The sequence below is a fragment of the Tamandua tetradactyla genome, chromosome 22 (genome assembly GCF_023851605.1).
Source record: "Tamandua tetradactyla isolate mTamTet1 chromosome 22, mTamTet1.pri, whole genome shotgun sequence".
NCBI classification, from domain to species: domain Eukaryota; kingdom Metazoa; phylum Chordata; class Mammalia; order Pilosa; family Myrmecophagidae; genus Tamandua; species Tamandua tetradactyla.
In genome coordinates this window covers 48,274,267-48,289,492 of record NC_135348.1, presented here as the reverse complement: position 1 = coordinate 48,289,492, position 15,226 = coordinate 48,274,267, and the positions used below count along the sequence as shown (strand labels likewise).

Here is a 15,226-nt window from a genome sequence, read left to right as displayed (position 1 = left end):
ATGGACAGTGGTGATGGTGGCACAACATTGTGAAGCAATTAACAGTAATGACTGAAAGGGGAGATGAGAGATTGAATATATGGTAACAGAATGAAAAATTTTAAAAATGGATGGAACTATAGTACATAAACACTGAGCCCTAAATTAAACCACAGACTTTAATTAATAGCACAGTTGTAAAAAATGTCCTATCATCAAGCATAAGAAATGAGCCAATGTAGGGTTTTGGTGGCAGGGTGGTGTGGGCATCCTGTATTTTTTGCAAGGTTTTCCTGTAAACCCATAACTTCTGCAACCAAAAAAAGTGAATAAGTGACATAAAGATAAGACAATTGAAATTATTCAGTATGAGGAGCAGAAGGAAAAATGAATGAAGAAAAGTGAGCAGAGTCTGAGAGACCCTGGGACCCCATGAAGCAAACCAATGCATAAACTGTGGGAGTCCCAGAAAGAAAAGAAAAGAGAGAAAGGGTCACAGAGCATATTCAAAGAAATAATGTCTCAGACGCTTCCCAAATTTAATGAAAGGCATAAACACGTACATCCAAGAATCTCAATGAACTCCAACAGGATAAACCCAGACAGACCCATGCTGAGGCACAAGGTAGAAAATTCTGAAAGCCGAGGAGAGAAGCAACATGTCACGTGCAGGGAGCCTCAGTAAGACCAGTGCGGATTTCTCACAGGAAACCACGGAGGCAAGGCGGTAGTGGTGAGACCTACGTGAAGTGCTGAAATAAAAAAACTGCCAATCAAGAGTTCTATATTTGGCATACTCCTTCAAAAATGAGGGAGAGATTACACTTTCCCAGATAGACAAACACGGCGGGGATGCCTCGTGCCCATAGTGACATGAAACACTGAAGGGAGTTCGTCAGGCCCAGGGAGAGGGTGCTAGAGAATTCATCAAAGCCACCGAAGAAGTGATGATCTAGGGTAAAGGCCACCCGTATTTCTAATCATTCCAGTTTAGTGGGGGGATTTGGATTCAGTCAGTCATCACTGGATCTATGCCATGCGGCAGGCATTTGACCATCACACACGCCCTCCCAGATGGCGGCGAAACCACATACCCTAGCAGACAGGGCCTCTGCGAGCCTGAATTTCCTAGTGTGCAGAGACAGAATTGCACAGTGAGCAAGCAAAGAAGGTAACCACCGTGTGCAGAGTCCAGCCGGCAGAACTGATAGTGTCGTGCTTTCGAACCCGAGCCAGCAAGCCACCGTCCATGGAGCCAGTTCTGCCCACTGCCTGATTTCACTCAGCTTATGAACGAATAATGGGCTGCACATCGGGGCCCGAATTAAGTGAAATTACCCTCCACCAAAGAATCCCGTCCTTCTCAAAGGTAGACCCCCATTACAAAAAATTGTACTCACTTATTATTATTCCATTTGAGCTTCAACAAAAATATATTCAAAAAAACCAAGGAGAAGTTAAGACATTCTAAGATAAACAAAAAATAAAAAACTTCACTGCTGCAAAAATGTCTTATAAAAATACTAAATGGAGTCCTTTAGACTGAAAGGAAAGGACACTAGGCAGTAACTAATCCACGTTAAGAAATAAAGAGCAACTGGTAAAGGTAACTACATTGATAACATAAAAAAGACAGTATAAATGTGGTTTTTGTTGGCAATTCTTTTCTTTCATACAATTTGAAAAGACAATTGCAAAAGCCACTGTGCACTGATGGGCACATCATTATAAAGATGCAATTTGTATGACAATGATAGTACAAATGAGGAGAAGGGAACGGAGCTATGTAGGAGTAAAGTATTTGTATGCTATTGAAATTAGTAATTATTAATCCAAACTGACTGTTACCAGTTATGATGTTAATTATAATCACTAGGGAAACCACTAATAAAATAAATCAAACAATACTAAATTAAACAAAAAGAAAATGAAGATATCTCTCCAGAAAATATCTATTTAACATGAAAATATCAGCAATGGGGGAATAGAGGAACAAAAAACATAACCATGTATAGAAAATAAATATTAAAGTTGTAGTTGTAAATACTACCTTATCAGTAATTATGTCAAAGGTAAGTGATTAAACACTCCAAATTAAAGACAGAGATTGGCAGAATGAAATAAATAAGCAAAACAAAAATATCCATGATCCAATTACATGCTGTTAATGAAAATTCATATCCCATCGCTGCCACCAAAAAATAAAGGAACCCAAAGAGAGCTGAAGTGAGACTAAATAGATTTTAAATAAACAATTGTTACTAGAGTAAAAGAGGAATATTTCTAAATGATAAAAAACTTAACTCATCAAGAAGCCATACCAAGTGTAAATATACAATAGCAGAACTCCAAAATGCATAAAGCAAAGCTGACAGAATTGAAGGGAGAAATAGAGAATTCAACAGTAAAGTTTGGAGACTTCAACACCCCACTTTCCGTATTGGGTAGAACAAGTAGACAGAGACCAGCAGGAGACAGAGCCCTCGCGAAGAGTGGTGAGCAGGCCAGGCCCTACAGCGACCCACAGAACAGTCTTCTCGAGGACAGCAGGTACACAATCCCTGAGACACACATGAAACACTCCACAGGAGAACCCACAGCCCAGTGAGAAAACAGCCCTTAGTAAATTTAACACAATGTCTTATAAAGTATGTTCTCAGACCACAATGGAATGAAATTAGAAGTAAATAACAAAAGGAAATTTGAGAAATTAACAAATACGTGGAAATTAAACATACTCCTAAATAACTCATAAGTCAAAGAAGAAACCATAAGGGAATTATTATGAAAACCCAATATGCCAAAGTTTATGACAGGCAGCAAAATCAGTTTGGAGAGAAATTTATACTTGTAAACACATATAATTAAAAAAAGAGCTGAATCTAATAAACTTTCTCCATAAGAGATTAGGAAAATAGAACAAATTAAACCCAGAGCCAGCAGAGGGAAGAAAATAAAAAAGATTACAGCAGAAATAAAAGAATTAGTGAATGGAAAACAAGAATCAAAAAAGCAAAAGATGTTTTTTGAAAATATCAACAAAATGATAAAATTTTAGCTAGATTGCCTAGAAATTAGTAAAATCAGGAATGACAGAGGGAAAATTACTAATATCTTTACAGAAATAAAAAGTTTTATAAAAGATTGTTTGAGTGTGATATTAGCAGGAGAATGTCTGAGTTTCCAGGACATACACACAGAAATCCTTATAGTCAAGACTTGTGGTGGTGCAATTTCCTTTCAAATAGTTAAGCAAAATGAAATGTGTGTGTAGGTGAGAGAGAAAGAGAGAGGCAGAGAGAGAGAGAGAGAGAGAGGCAGAGAGAGAGAGAGAGAGAGAGAGAGGCAGAGAGAGAGAGAGAGAGAATGTGTGTAGATATATGGAAAAAATGAGATGAAGCAAGTATAGTAACAATTAGCAATCTAGGGTGTTCATCTAGTTGTTCCTTAAACTTTTCTATAGTTTTTAAATTTTTCAAAATAAAATTTGGGATATTTTTACTTAATTGTGGTTGTAAAAGTAACAAAGACTATTCAATAATTTTGTACATTATTGAAAATATATTAAAAATTAAAATTATAATTGTGTCACACAGATGTATTATTTTTAGGTATATTACATAAATTAATTTTTCATAATGGGGATCATAGTTTATATATTTTTACATTAGTATATCAGGAGTATTGTTTAGTAATTTTCTAAAAATAGTAAAGCATACCATAATTATTGAATCATGACTTAAAAAAATTCTCCTCCATATAGTTTATTCTCTAGGTTTCTGTAATCTAAAACTCTCCTGGTTTCCCCATAATTCAACCTCATTATTTGGTCCTTTCTAATCTCCTTTATTAGCTACTTCTCTTTTCTGCCCATTTTTCCCATTGAAGTGGCCTAAGGCTCAGCCCTGGGACAGCTTTACTTCTTGGTTGACCTCGCTCTTGGGTTATTGTCCAGCCTCATGGTTTTAAGCACATTTCTTAGTTTGCCAGGGCTACTATGATAAATACCAAAACTAGGTGGCTTGAATAAGAAGAATGTATAGATCTGCAGCTTGAAAGCTAGATGTGCAAAATCAGGTGCCAAGGCCATGACTTCTCCGAGTCCAGCGTTCTGGTGGGAGATTGCCGACGGTCCATCTCTGATTCTGCCGCATGATGACCGGTCTCCTTCTGTCTCCTTCTGTGCATAGTACCTGTGTGTCCAGACTTCCTCTGCTTGGAGGGACTCCAGTCACAGAGATTAATACTAGATTGAAGCTCACCTTCGTTCAGTTTTGCCTCTTCAAATGGGTTCATGCCCAAGGGACCGGGGACTCCACACGCTGGCACTGCAGTGTTTACCTCTAAGTCTGGACCTTTCTCCGGAATGTCAGACTCTTACTTCCAACTCTCCATTCCCTTGGAGGCATCAATCTTATGTCCAAACTCAAATTCCTGATTTTCTTTTCAAGACTTTCTCTTCCTACATTGTCACACACCTCATTAATAGCAATTATATACTTCTAATGTTCAGGCCAAAAGCACTACAGTTGCTTTGATTCCTCTTTTTCTATACACTTCATTTCCAACATGTTAGAAAACCTGTTAGCTTCTCCTTCAATACAGCCAGAATCTGACCGCCTCTCACCTGTGTCCCTGACACCCACGTCTGAAAAACCATCGTCTTTGGCCAAGATTGTTGAATTTCCTTCTAACTTGTATTTCTTAGGCACCTACCTCATATTCAAAACATCAAAGCCACAATAGATATGCCAAAGCATATATGATACCAGGTCTTGTCTCTACTCAAAGCCACCCTGACCTCCCTGCTGTGTCCAGCCATGGCCGTGGTGATCTCCTTGTTCCCTTGGGCCTCTCCCTGAATGGCCGTACTAGTGGGGCCTTCCCACACAACCCGCTCACAGTCCTAACCCGTTAACCAGCAATCTCTAGCCCCTTTCCTACTTTATTTCTTTATTTGCCTCTCTCAATCTTTCTCTCTGTCCCCCGCAACATATATTTCAAGAAAAATAATTACAAAGTCAAAGGATAGTAATATTTTAAGGCATTGATAATGCCAAAATGGTTTCTCAGAAAACTGTTCCTGAGAAAAGCTATTCTAATTATCAACAGTAAATATTAACATTTTTAAAGTATTGCCAATAAGACAAAAATAAATATGCCATTTTAATTTTCATTTTCTTGATTGCTAACAATTACCATTTAATATTTCAATGATGCAGTGAATCTTCCACCAAGAACCACAATATTAAAATGATGAAAATTTCTTGCCATTTTGGGAAAAAAAAAACTTTTACTTTGTGTCCTCGTCAAAATCACTTCCAAGTGGATTGAGGATCCAAATGGAACAGTAAAACAATAGAGCTTCTCCTTCAAGCTTCAATAGCAGAGAATACTTTCATGAACATCGTATAAGGAAAGATGTTCTAAGCAAGACATATAGAACATTTGTCTTCTACATAATAAATCACTGTAAATGTTTCTCGAAAGTCCAGTTTCCAACATGATACTCTCTCGCTCAAAGATTTTCATCTGCAGTTTGTATGCCAAGGACTCTAAACTCCTGGCACTGGCACTCATGGTTCTTTGGGGTCTTCCTCCGATTACATTTCTAAATTCATTTCATGCCACTTTTACAAATCTGCACCTGTTTATTCTTTCCCACATGACCCACATTTTCTTGGATTTTGCTCAAGTTGCTTTGTTCACGGAGAATGATTTTCATCTCCATGTAGTTTAGTGTGATCCATTTCACATTTCACATCACCTCCTTCATTATGTCTCCACAGAGTCCCGGTTTAAAGTGGTTCCTCTCTTCTATGAACATGCAAAGCATGACATCAAGACTTTTCTTATATTTACCACTTTTTGCCTACACATGTGCACTCTGTCTTCCCCAACTGGAGGGAAAAACCTTTTGCATGTAGATAAAGTCTCTTTTGAATTTCTATATATTTCCAAGTTCCTAACATGTTAACATGGTGCCTTATACATGGTAAATCCTTAATAGATAGCCATTATTTTAGATAGATTAGTAATAGATAGACAAATAAATAAATACATATATGAGAGAGAGATTTTAAGCCTAGAGATCTATAACTGGAACATATTAAACTTTTAAATACTAGAGTCAGACAAAAGAGTATAATATATGAGCTTAAATTATTTAAAAAATTATACAAATGGCAAAATTAGAATTTTTCTGTAAAAATGAAACAACATTTTATAATCAGTTGTTCTAAGAAAAACTTTCATTTTTTTTTTTGAAATGTGATGACATCACAACCGGTTGCAGGCCTGGAAATAAACATTGTCTATAAGTTCTAGTTTTAGCCTCAAGCAGGTGCAATATATACTTGCACACACATACACATACATACATATATACACACACTTACACACAGGCGTTCATAAATATACACACATATACATAAATACATACATACAGCTTCTGTGTTGTAAGCTGGTCAAGGATTAAGAAAAGTATTTTCCTTCAGTCTGCTTTATCATCTTGTCTTTAACTGTGAACACAGCTTTGTCAGTGGCAGTTTCCTAGCCCAAGTTCTGGCTGTTTTATATTTTCACATATGGAATCTGTCCTAAGATAGGCGTATTTGATTCCAAATACACTATATAGCTTAATCTAAAAAACAAAGCAGTGACTATACTAAACACTCCTATAACTTTTATAACTTTGGAAAAAATCACAAATGGCTTAGCATTTATAACCTGGCTTTCAGTTTTCTCTGCTCCATTTGGGATGAGATCAGTGCCAAATTTTGACTTAATAATTCCATTCATTTTTTAACTTAAAAGACCAAAAGCTTATAAAGTAAAATGTCTATGCTTGCCTCATTTTAAAAATAAATAGTTCAACTGAATCTCTTAACTCTTTCTCACTACTCTCACTGCCCCCCAACACTCGTACACTAATTCAATACATGGAAGGTTTTGCAGAGGGGAGAAAGGAAAATATTTTAAAAGCTTTCAATGAATGAATTTGTGGAATTTTAAGGAAACTACCTCTCAATATATATATATTTTCATTTAAACAAGTAACTTTTTATTTTAGGGCACTTTTAAATTTAAGGAAAAATTACAAAGATAGTACTGTGTTCTCATATATTCCACATCCGGTTTCCTGCATTCTTAACATCTTGCATTAGTGTAGTACATTTGTTAAAATTGATAAGTCAGTATTGATAAACTATTATGACTTAAAGTCCATACTTCACACAGATTTCCTTAGTTTTTAAATAATGCTTTATTTTAAAAGTTTAAGAGTTTCCGGATTATTGTGAAATATTACAGGGAATTCCCATCCTTCTCACACTGAGTTTCCCCATTAGTGACATCATATATTACTGCAGTGCATTTGTCACAATTGAACCAATATTAGTATAATATGATTAATGTAAAGTAAGTTCATATTTTATTCGGATTCCCTCAGTTTTCCTGTAGTGTCCCACTGCGGGCTGCCTGGAGCGTGCAGCGCGCACTCGCAGAGTGAGACGCGGTGCCTCCCCTCCGCAGGGCCGCTCGAGGTATTTGGGCTTCTTATACACAGGAGATGGTTTCTTCCCCCCAGTCGTTTGTTTACTTATTTATTTAAACCCACATTTAAAATCATAATTAGTCAAGCAGTAGTGCACATTCGCATTCATGAAAGTATTTACTAGGAGTACCGCGCGTGCCTCAGAATCTGGGCACCTGCGGGACGACATGCGGCCCGCGGACAACAGACGGACATACTCCGCTGCCGAGTCCTGTCCAGCCTCACTTCTGTGCTTCATGAATTCTAGATGTCCTTTATCTCCCGGGAATGGTAGAAACTTCTTACATTTGTTTTAAATGTATCTTACCGAACATTTATTAGCCATAGCTGTGGAATAAACAACAATGACAAGATTTCTTGAATGAGCCAAGCACTATGCAAGCCTTGGCGTATATTATTTAATTTAATCTTTACCACATCTCCATGAGTTACAAATCATAATCCTTATTTCGTAAAAATAGGAAACCTTCAGAGAGTTAAATAATTTGCCCAAGATCACAGCCTTGGCAAATGGCAAATTTGAAGTTTAAATTGAGGTATTTTTTGAGTAAAAATCGCATGTTATTATGAACTCCTGCACCGACGGTGTTAAGTGGTTTAAGCGTTTCCCCGGTCAGCCTTTGGTTGATTTCTTCTAACCTGCTCTTACACTGCTTCCATCCCAGGTTTCTGATCATTTTTTTTTTCCTTCTGGTAACCTTTGTTGGCTCAATACTATCCTGTCTGGAATGCTATTATAAGAATTTCACATTGCCTTTTCTTAGATATCATTATAGTTTTATTATATGGAACTAACAGTAATCGTCATTATTTTTTTCCCAATACTCTCCTGATGCCCAAATTTTCATTAACCTTTGATCCATGCATCCAACAATACTAACTGTGTGGGAGATAAAAGCTGAGTAAGATCAGCTCTACTTTCTATTAAAGTAGAGGCTGGGTACAAATAATGCAAACATCGAAACATGGACTAAGCATTAAAAGATGCAGGATAAAGGTTAATCTTGAGTAGGAATATCTGAGGAAAGGTTTTGGAGGAGGTAGCATTTGACTTGGACAGCTGGTAGGATTTGTGGACGAGGAGATGGGCGTGGGCACAGGATAACTTAGAACTGGCTGACAAGGTTCCGCTTTCTCCTGGTTCTCCTTTCAGCCCCAGACGCCTTCAGGTGCGTGCCAAATTCTGCTCACCTTTTAAACATACAGTTATCTCCTTCTGCCTGCAACCCTCTTCTCTTTGTACTTGCTGTCTTCTTTATGGTCTCGGTTACCTGTCACTCTAGGCCTTTCCATCTGCCCGCTTGGTAAATATCTACCGGTTTCTCAAGTTCAACACATCAAAAATAACTCATGCTAGGAAAAAACAAACAACAGGATAAATATAAATAAATAATCAGGGGATTGGGTAAAATAAATTGGGTGGATGGAAACACTAGTGGTCAATGAGAAGGAGGGATAAGGTGTGGATTTTTTTCCTTTTATTTCTTTTTTTGGAGTGATGCAAATGTTCTACAAAATGATCATGGTGATGAATATGCAACTATGTGATGATATTGTGAGCCACTGATTGTACACCACGTATGGACTGTATGAGTGTGAAGATTTGTAAATAAAAAATATTTTTAAAATAACTAATGCTCATTTTCTGTGATACAATGTAATACCTAAAAGCACTGGTGTTTCAGTCCAGCATTCCTGGGCTGCAGCCCAGGCTCTGTCACATCCTGCGTGAGACACTTTATGCAAGGTACTTACTAAGGCTACGCCTCATTTTTTTCAAATGAAGACAGAAATCACAATGTATCTATCAGACTTGAATGTCCTGAAAATTAAATATGGTGATGACTGACCAAACCTTTAAATCATAGTGTTATTGCTTTTATTATTCATACAATTTTAATAACAGGTACACCAACACTTGCCCCAGACCTTGCCATCCCCACCAGCTCTTTAGCCTCACCTTCTAGGAGTGCTGTCCGTTCTTGTTCTAAATATTCCTTACTTGTAATTTCCTCAGTCCAGACCTACTTCTTCAGAATATTTAAGATTGCTGTCCTTCAGTAAGTCATATTCTGGTAAAACTAATCCTATGGAATTATTGTGTGACTAATGTCACTAATAAGCCAATTCGATTTCTGTCCTCTACTTTAATCATTACCTCCTCATTATTTAGGAGAAATCTGGACTTGAAGCATCATCTGCTCTTGGAAAAACCTCCTGAATTATTCCTAAGCAAGCTCCAGCCCTAAACAAATTGTTTCTCAATAACCCGAACCCATGCCATTATGCTGCTTGCTTATTCCCAGCACTCCATGCTGTTTCACGTCCGGTCCTTGGCGGCGTCTGCTGCCATGGGCAAACCTGTGGTCACTTCTCAGGAGCCTCTTCAGACAGGCCTGGTCACTTCAGGCTGTCCATGGCAAGCCTACCATGCGCTGCCTTGCGAACATAGGCTTCTATTGCCCCCAATTTTTCACAAGTCTTTCTTTACCCAGGAATAGACATTGCCTGAGGGCAGGGACCTCACTTTTAAATTTACATTCACGCTCAGATCCTAGTAAAAGACATGTAACAGGAATGTAATAAATTCTTGCATGAATTATTTAACAAATTAGTATTCAAATGATTAAAATTTATTCAAATCCTCCTTCCTCTGTCCCTTCACGTTAGGCCAGAATATCTCGTGTATTCCCAAAACCAGAAACTTTATAGATAGACGACCCTGTCATTAGATACCCAAAGAATTCTAGATTATTTACCTACCAGATAATTCGTACTGGCCGGCTCTGTAAAACCCAGCTCAATTCCCATCTCCATTTAGGAAACTGACTATTTTTCTCCACCCGTCACTTCCCACCTCTAACTCGGATCACCACCTACTTCAAAATAGCTCCATTGGTACCTCTCAATCTTCACTCTGGAGTTTTTTTTCATTAAAAATTTCATACAATTTCTAATGAGTTAAAAGAAACAAAATATCTGTGTTTACTCTAGTATATCTAACCCTATAAAGTAGTTGGCTAATTCTGTGACCCTAGGTTTTCCACATTAAATTTTTTTCATAAATATTAAGGTATTAAATAGTAAAAGCTCAACCTACAAAATTATACTCAAATTTTTAGCTTAAAATATATATTAACAAAAGTAAAATTGTATTAGAGGATTCATTGTGTGGGGGAAAACTGGAACTAAATCCTCATTTCCAAACCTACAAAATATGACTTAGAAAATCCCTTATTGCAAAGAATTTTCATGTTTACAATTATAAGTTATAAAATCATCCCTTTGTTCTTTTTTATATTTGGATCTAAAAAGTCTTAAACAAAGTAAATGATACCAAATGTGCTAAATGTGATGAAGTATGACTAAGTTTGTTTTTTTTTACCAAAAAGAATGAATTCTAGTATTTCAACTCTGAGGGGAATAAGAAAAGAAAATGTATCTGTTGAAGGGTGTGAGTTTTCAGTTTAACCATTCAGCACCATTTGAACGAAGTGAATAAGGACAAGAAAAAATAATTTACAGCCAGTTCAAAGAAGTATGACTTTACCCAAGGAGAGAAATATGGCTGACACATTGAGTTGTTATTAAGAAAAACAATATTCATTAAATTGCAGTTTGCGCATAATTCAGCCAAACTTTCTTCTTTCATCATAAAATCTGCTTTCTTTAGAATTTCTGTTTTGCAGAAGGATGAAGTCTTTTCATTATTCATCCTTGCCACTGTCTCAGAATTAAAAGGCTTGCTGGTGACACAAAGCTTATTAATCATATTTATGGCGACAGCGACAAGTATTGTAAAACAGACATTCTTAGAAAGCACGCACTTTTCTTTGTATCAAAATCTGTTGAATGCACTCTTCCATAACCTGAGGCTTGGAAGATAGATTATTGTTCTTTCTGGGGAGGAATAACAAGTTAGTAGCCAAAGGTTGAAATGGATCTAAGTTGAAATTTTAAATTCCATGTGTTATGACAGCTATTATTTATATTTTATACTCGATCATTTGAAAATATGGATACAATTTATCCACCAGTTATTTACTCATTCATTCACACTCTGATGCCTGGGTCATTCACATGTGTGCTTAGAACTAGAAATTCAAATAGAGACAAAAAAATCTGGACAAATGCTGAGTTTACTTACTGACTAATGTAGAAAGCTAATTTAATTTTATCGCTTAAGACACATTCATCAAAACCTTCAGAAATCCATATGATGCAATCTGATTGAAAATGTTTTTAAGCGATATTTAGTTCAGGCTTTAGGGAAAGTTGGTATTTCACATGGTCAGATTTAGAACTGAATTTTATATATAACTCTCACTTTTTCATTGAATATAATCCCTACTTATTGACTTTAGAATAAATCTTTTGGAACTATAAATTCATTGACCTTTAGAAATAAAAATAAAAAATAAAAGCCCTTAGAGTTTACCTAGCACCATGGCTCTTCACTTCTTTTATGCCCAAATCCTTTTGGCAGTAAAAAAGCTATGGCTCAACCCCTCTTGGATAATGTTCTCAGATCCGTAAAATAGAACCAGAAGGGTTGCAAAGAAAACTATTATACTAAAATGCTTACTAAAATATTTTTAAAACCAAACTTGGAATATAGTCATATATTAGCTTATTTATTAACACATTAAATTACAAGATGTAGCAACAGATCTAGTAGCTAAGGTGAATTCAAAAGAGTAACGGGCAAAATTGTATTTCAATATATCTGCAACGAGTGTATTATTCTATGAAGATATCTGTGATTTCTGCTGTATTAAAGTGATAGTTCTGCTCATATACATGTTGTCTACATACATACGTGGTAGTTAATCAATACCAGCCACCTGGGAAGTTTTAGCTCCAGTGGAGCTAGTACCAGGGCTTTAGACAAACTCAGGAGGTCATCGCTGACGTGACTGTCAGGTCTCAGAAATCAGCCTGCTAGCTGCCAAATAATAAAATCCAAAGTGTCTGGAAGAGATAATATCTTTGCAGTTTTTGTGATGATCCAAGTGTGATTGGCAGAGAAACTTGGTGCGCATGGAAGACTGATTAACCTCTTCACCACCTGAGTAAGATGGCAAGAGACTGCACGTTTAGAGACACCATAAGGCGTCATCACACTCAGCGAGACAAGCTCAGTGTCTGGATTTCTGACTGGGTTAGTCATTGTTGGTTGTCTATACTACCAACGTTTAACTCTCTCGTTTACAGAACCTAGATTTTGCTCATGAATTGGGGGAGGGGGAATGAGTTTCAGGAGAAATTGGTCTCCTCCATAGCTCCAGACTGTAAATCATAATCAATTTCAGCCAGTCACAGCAATTTTCCCACGAATGGTTTAGTTATCAGCATGGAATGCAATTCGAGCCAGTGAGATTTGCAGAGAGGCTCTGTGGGATGACTTCTGGGAAGGTTCCGTTTGTGTTGGAGGCAACCACATCTTCTGGAGCCGTTCTGTGGACACCGGGCACTTGGCATTGCTGCAGCCACGAAGGAGAAACCTTACTCTAAGCCAAGACACTGAGGGTGGAAGAGCTAAAATACGACTCTGGATGTGCCTATCGACTTGTTAAATGAAATAACTCCTTGATATCTGACATAATACCTTTAGATTGCTTACGTCATCCTTAAGATTTAATATGGCTAATGTTACTACAATTGAAAATATCCTGATACGTTCATAACCCGCCATGCTCAAGCTCTCCGGAGTTACAGCCTAGGAACCCTCCAGGTAGGCACACAGTCTTTCTTACTAAATGGTGTTTCTGTCCTGGAATTTGTGTCACCTTTCCTACCTGTGCTTGACTTCCTAGACTAGACACACAGGCCTAGTAATTTATGGCGCTTCATGATCCACAGTGGTTCCTTAATTATGAAAGACCCTGATTAATTCACTCGTAGAATTATTCTTGAGTACCCATTCAGTGACAAGTCCCGATGGAGACAAAAATGAGCAAGAACAAGCCTCTTACCTCCAGGGCTCACTCTAGTGCAGAAACAAACGTGTAATCGTTGTGAGTATATTACAGAGGGCACGGGTTATGGGTGGGGCATAGAGATCAAGGCAGGCTTTCTGCGTTAGTTAATGCCAATCAAAACCAAATGTCCATAAAAGCAGACCATAAATAAAGACCTTTGTCATCAAGTGCTGAGTACCTTATTTCTTTTGCTTCTAGTATACATTTCACCAAAATCAAATGTGCTTCCAAACTGAAGACAAAGATTAACAACTCCAAACCACTCATGCTCAAACAAGAAATTTAGGGACAGAGAGAGGAAGAAAAAAAAACTGCAGAATTAAAATATAATCATCTAAAAAGGTTTTCAGGAATGCTTCCACTATGAGTAAACTGCTTCAGAGTTTCGTGCTTATTCATTGCCCCTTGCTCCTTTCTTCTTAGCTGTTTCTCACTGTGTGGTCTTTGTACGCTTTAGGAGTGAGGGGCGGGAGGGTTCAGACCAGCACTTTGACCTAAGGGGCGGGAGGGTTCAGACCAGCACTTTGACCTATGTAATCAAGAGTTGTTATGCAGTTCCATCTGCCTTTTTAAAACAAGTATCTTGCAAATCAATTAGTCTATCCCTTTTATTTTTCAGTTGACGAACCTAAGGCCAAGAAATGTGAAGCAACTTCTCCATACTTACTTAATTGGTAAGAGACAACTAACATCAAACCCAGTATTTTTTTCTACTATGTCATTCTGTTAGTTAACAACTGTTCTTTTGAAAATAGAACATCTGTGACTCCATATAAGATATTGAACAATAATCACTGGGCAATTATTTCTTATTTAGCCAAGTTAAATGCAAAATTTATGTACATTTTTCTTACAGTGTGGAGTGTAGCATCTTAGCCATTGAATGGCATCTCTCTTGAACGTGATGAAAAACACTGTCAGCTGGGGGTTCTGCACCCAGAGACGAGCATCTCCTGTCCAGCCTCGCCCCAGTCTCCTCCACGCTGTGCTGCTTTCACTACACCAAATCAGTGTTAACAGATAGATAAAGATGTGGGAACTGCCTCTATAAGTTGTCGGGTTCTCTGTTGTGGCTTGGTCTCCTACAAATTTGGTTTGCAAGTTGTTTTGGCTTAATAAGCAACCGATTAAATTTTTACTTCTTAGTTCAATATTTAAGAGAGAAAAGAGAATCTATCTTATCATCTCAAATTAGCCTATAGTTGTTCCCCCTTGAAATGGATGGTCACTCCTGCCTTAATCAATCTAGCTGGAAGGAAGTGCCATGTGGTGCCAACTGGGCATCCAAGGCTCTGGGAAGATGAGTGTATACTCAGGAAAAACATAGTCAAATCAGGTGCTATTGGGCAAGAAAAAAAATCTGTACATTCAATTTTATTATCTGTGAGGTATAAATTAAAAGTAATTGATAAAAAGGTTGTTATAGGGTTTAAATGAGATAATGTTTGTAAGGTGCGTAAGCCAGTATGGGCTTCTTAGCACACAGAATAAACTAAAACAAGATAGATGTTATTTTTATGATTACCTCCACTTTAAATAAAAAGAAGTGCCATTAAAATGGTTTCTCAGGTTCTCTCTGCCATAGCTTTCCTGGGGGGGCTCTGAGGACCTTCTATGTAACAGTTTGGGACTTTGTTAGGGTTTAAGGGTCATGATTTTGCAAAATAAACAGCAAATATCAAACAAGCCTCACTGTGTTTGTTTGTGCGTT

At 37.3% G+C, this 15,226-nt stretch overlaps 1 long non-coding RNA gene across 1 annotated transcript in view; it reads left to right on the top strand.

Annotated features, from left to right (window-relative positions):
* Positions 1-14,553, top strand: part of LOC143666165 (uncharacterized) — a 33,755-nt gene extending 19,202 nt beyond the window's left edge. Inside the window, exons 2-3 of the long non-coding RNA XR_013167431.1 lie at positions 14,135-14,189; positions 14,372-14,553. This is a non-coding gene — a long non-coding RNA (uncharacterized LOC143666165). The remainder of the gene's footprint in view (positions 1-14,134; positions 14,190-14,371) is intronic.
* The last annotated feature ends 673 nt before the right edge of the window (positions 14,554-15,226 follow it).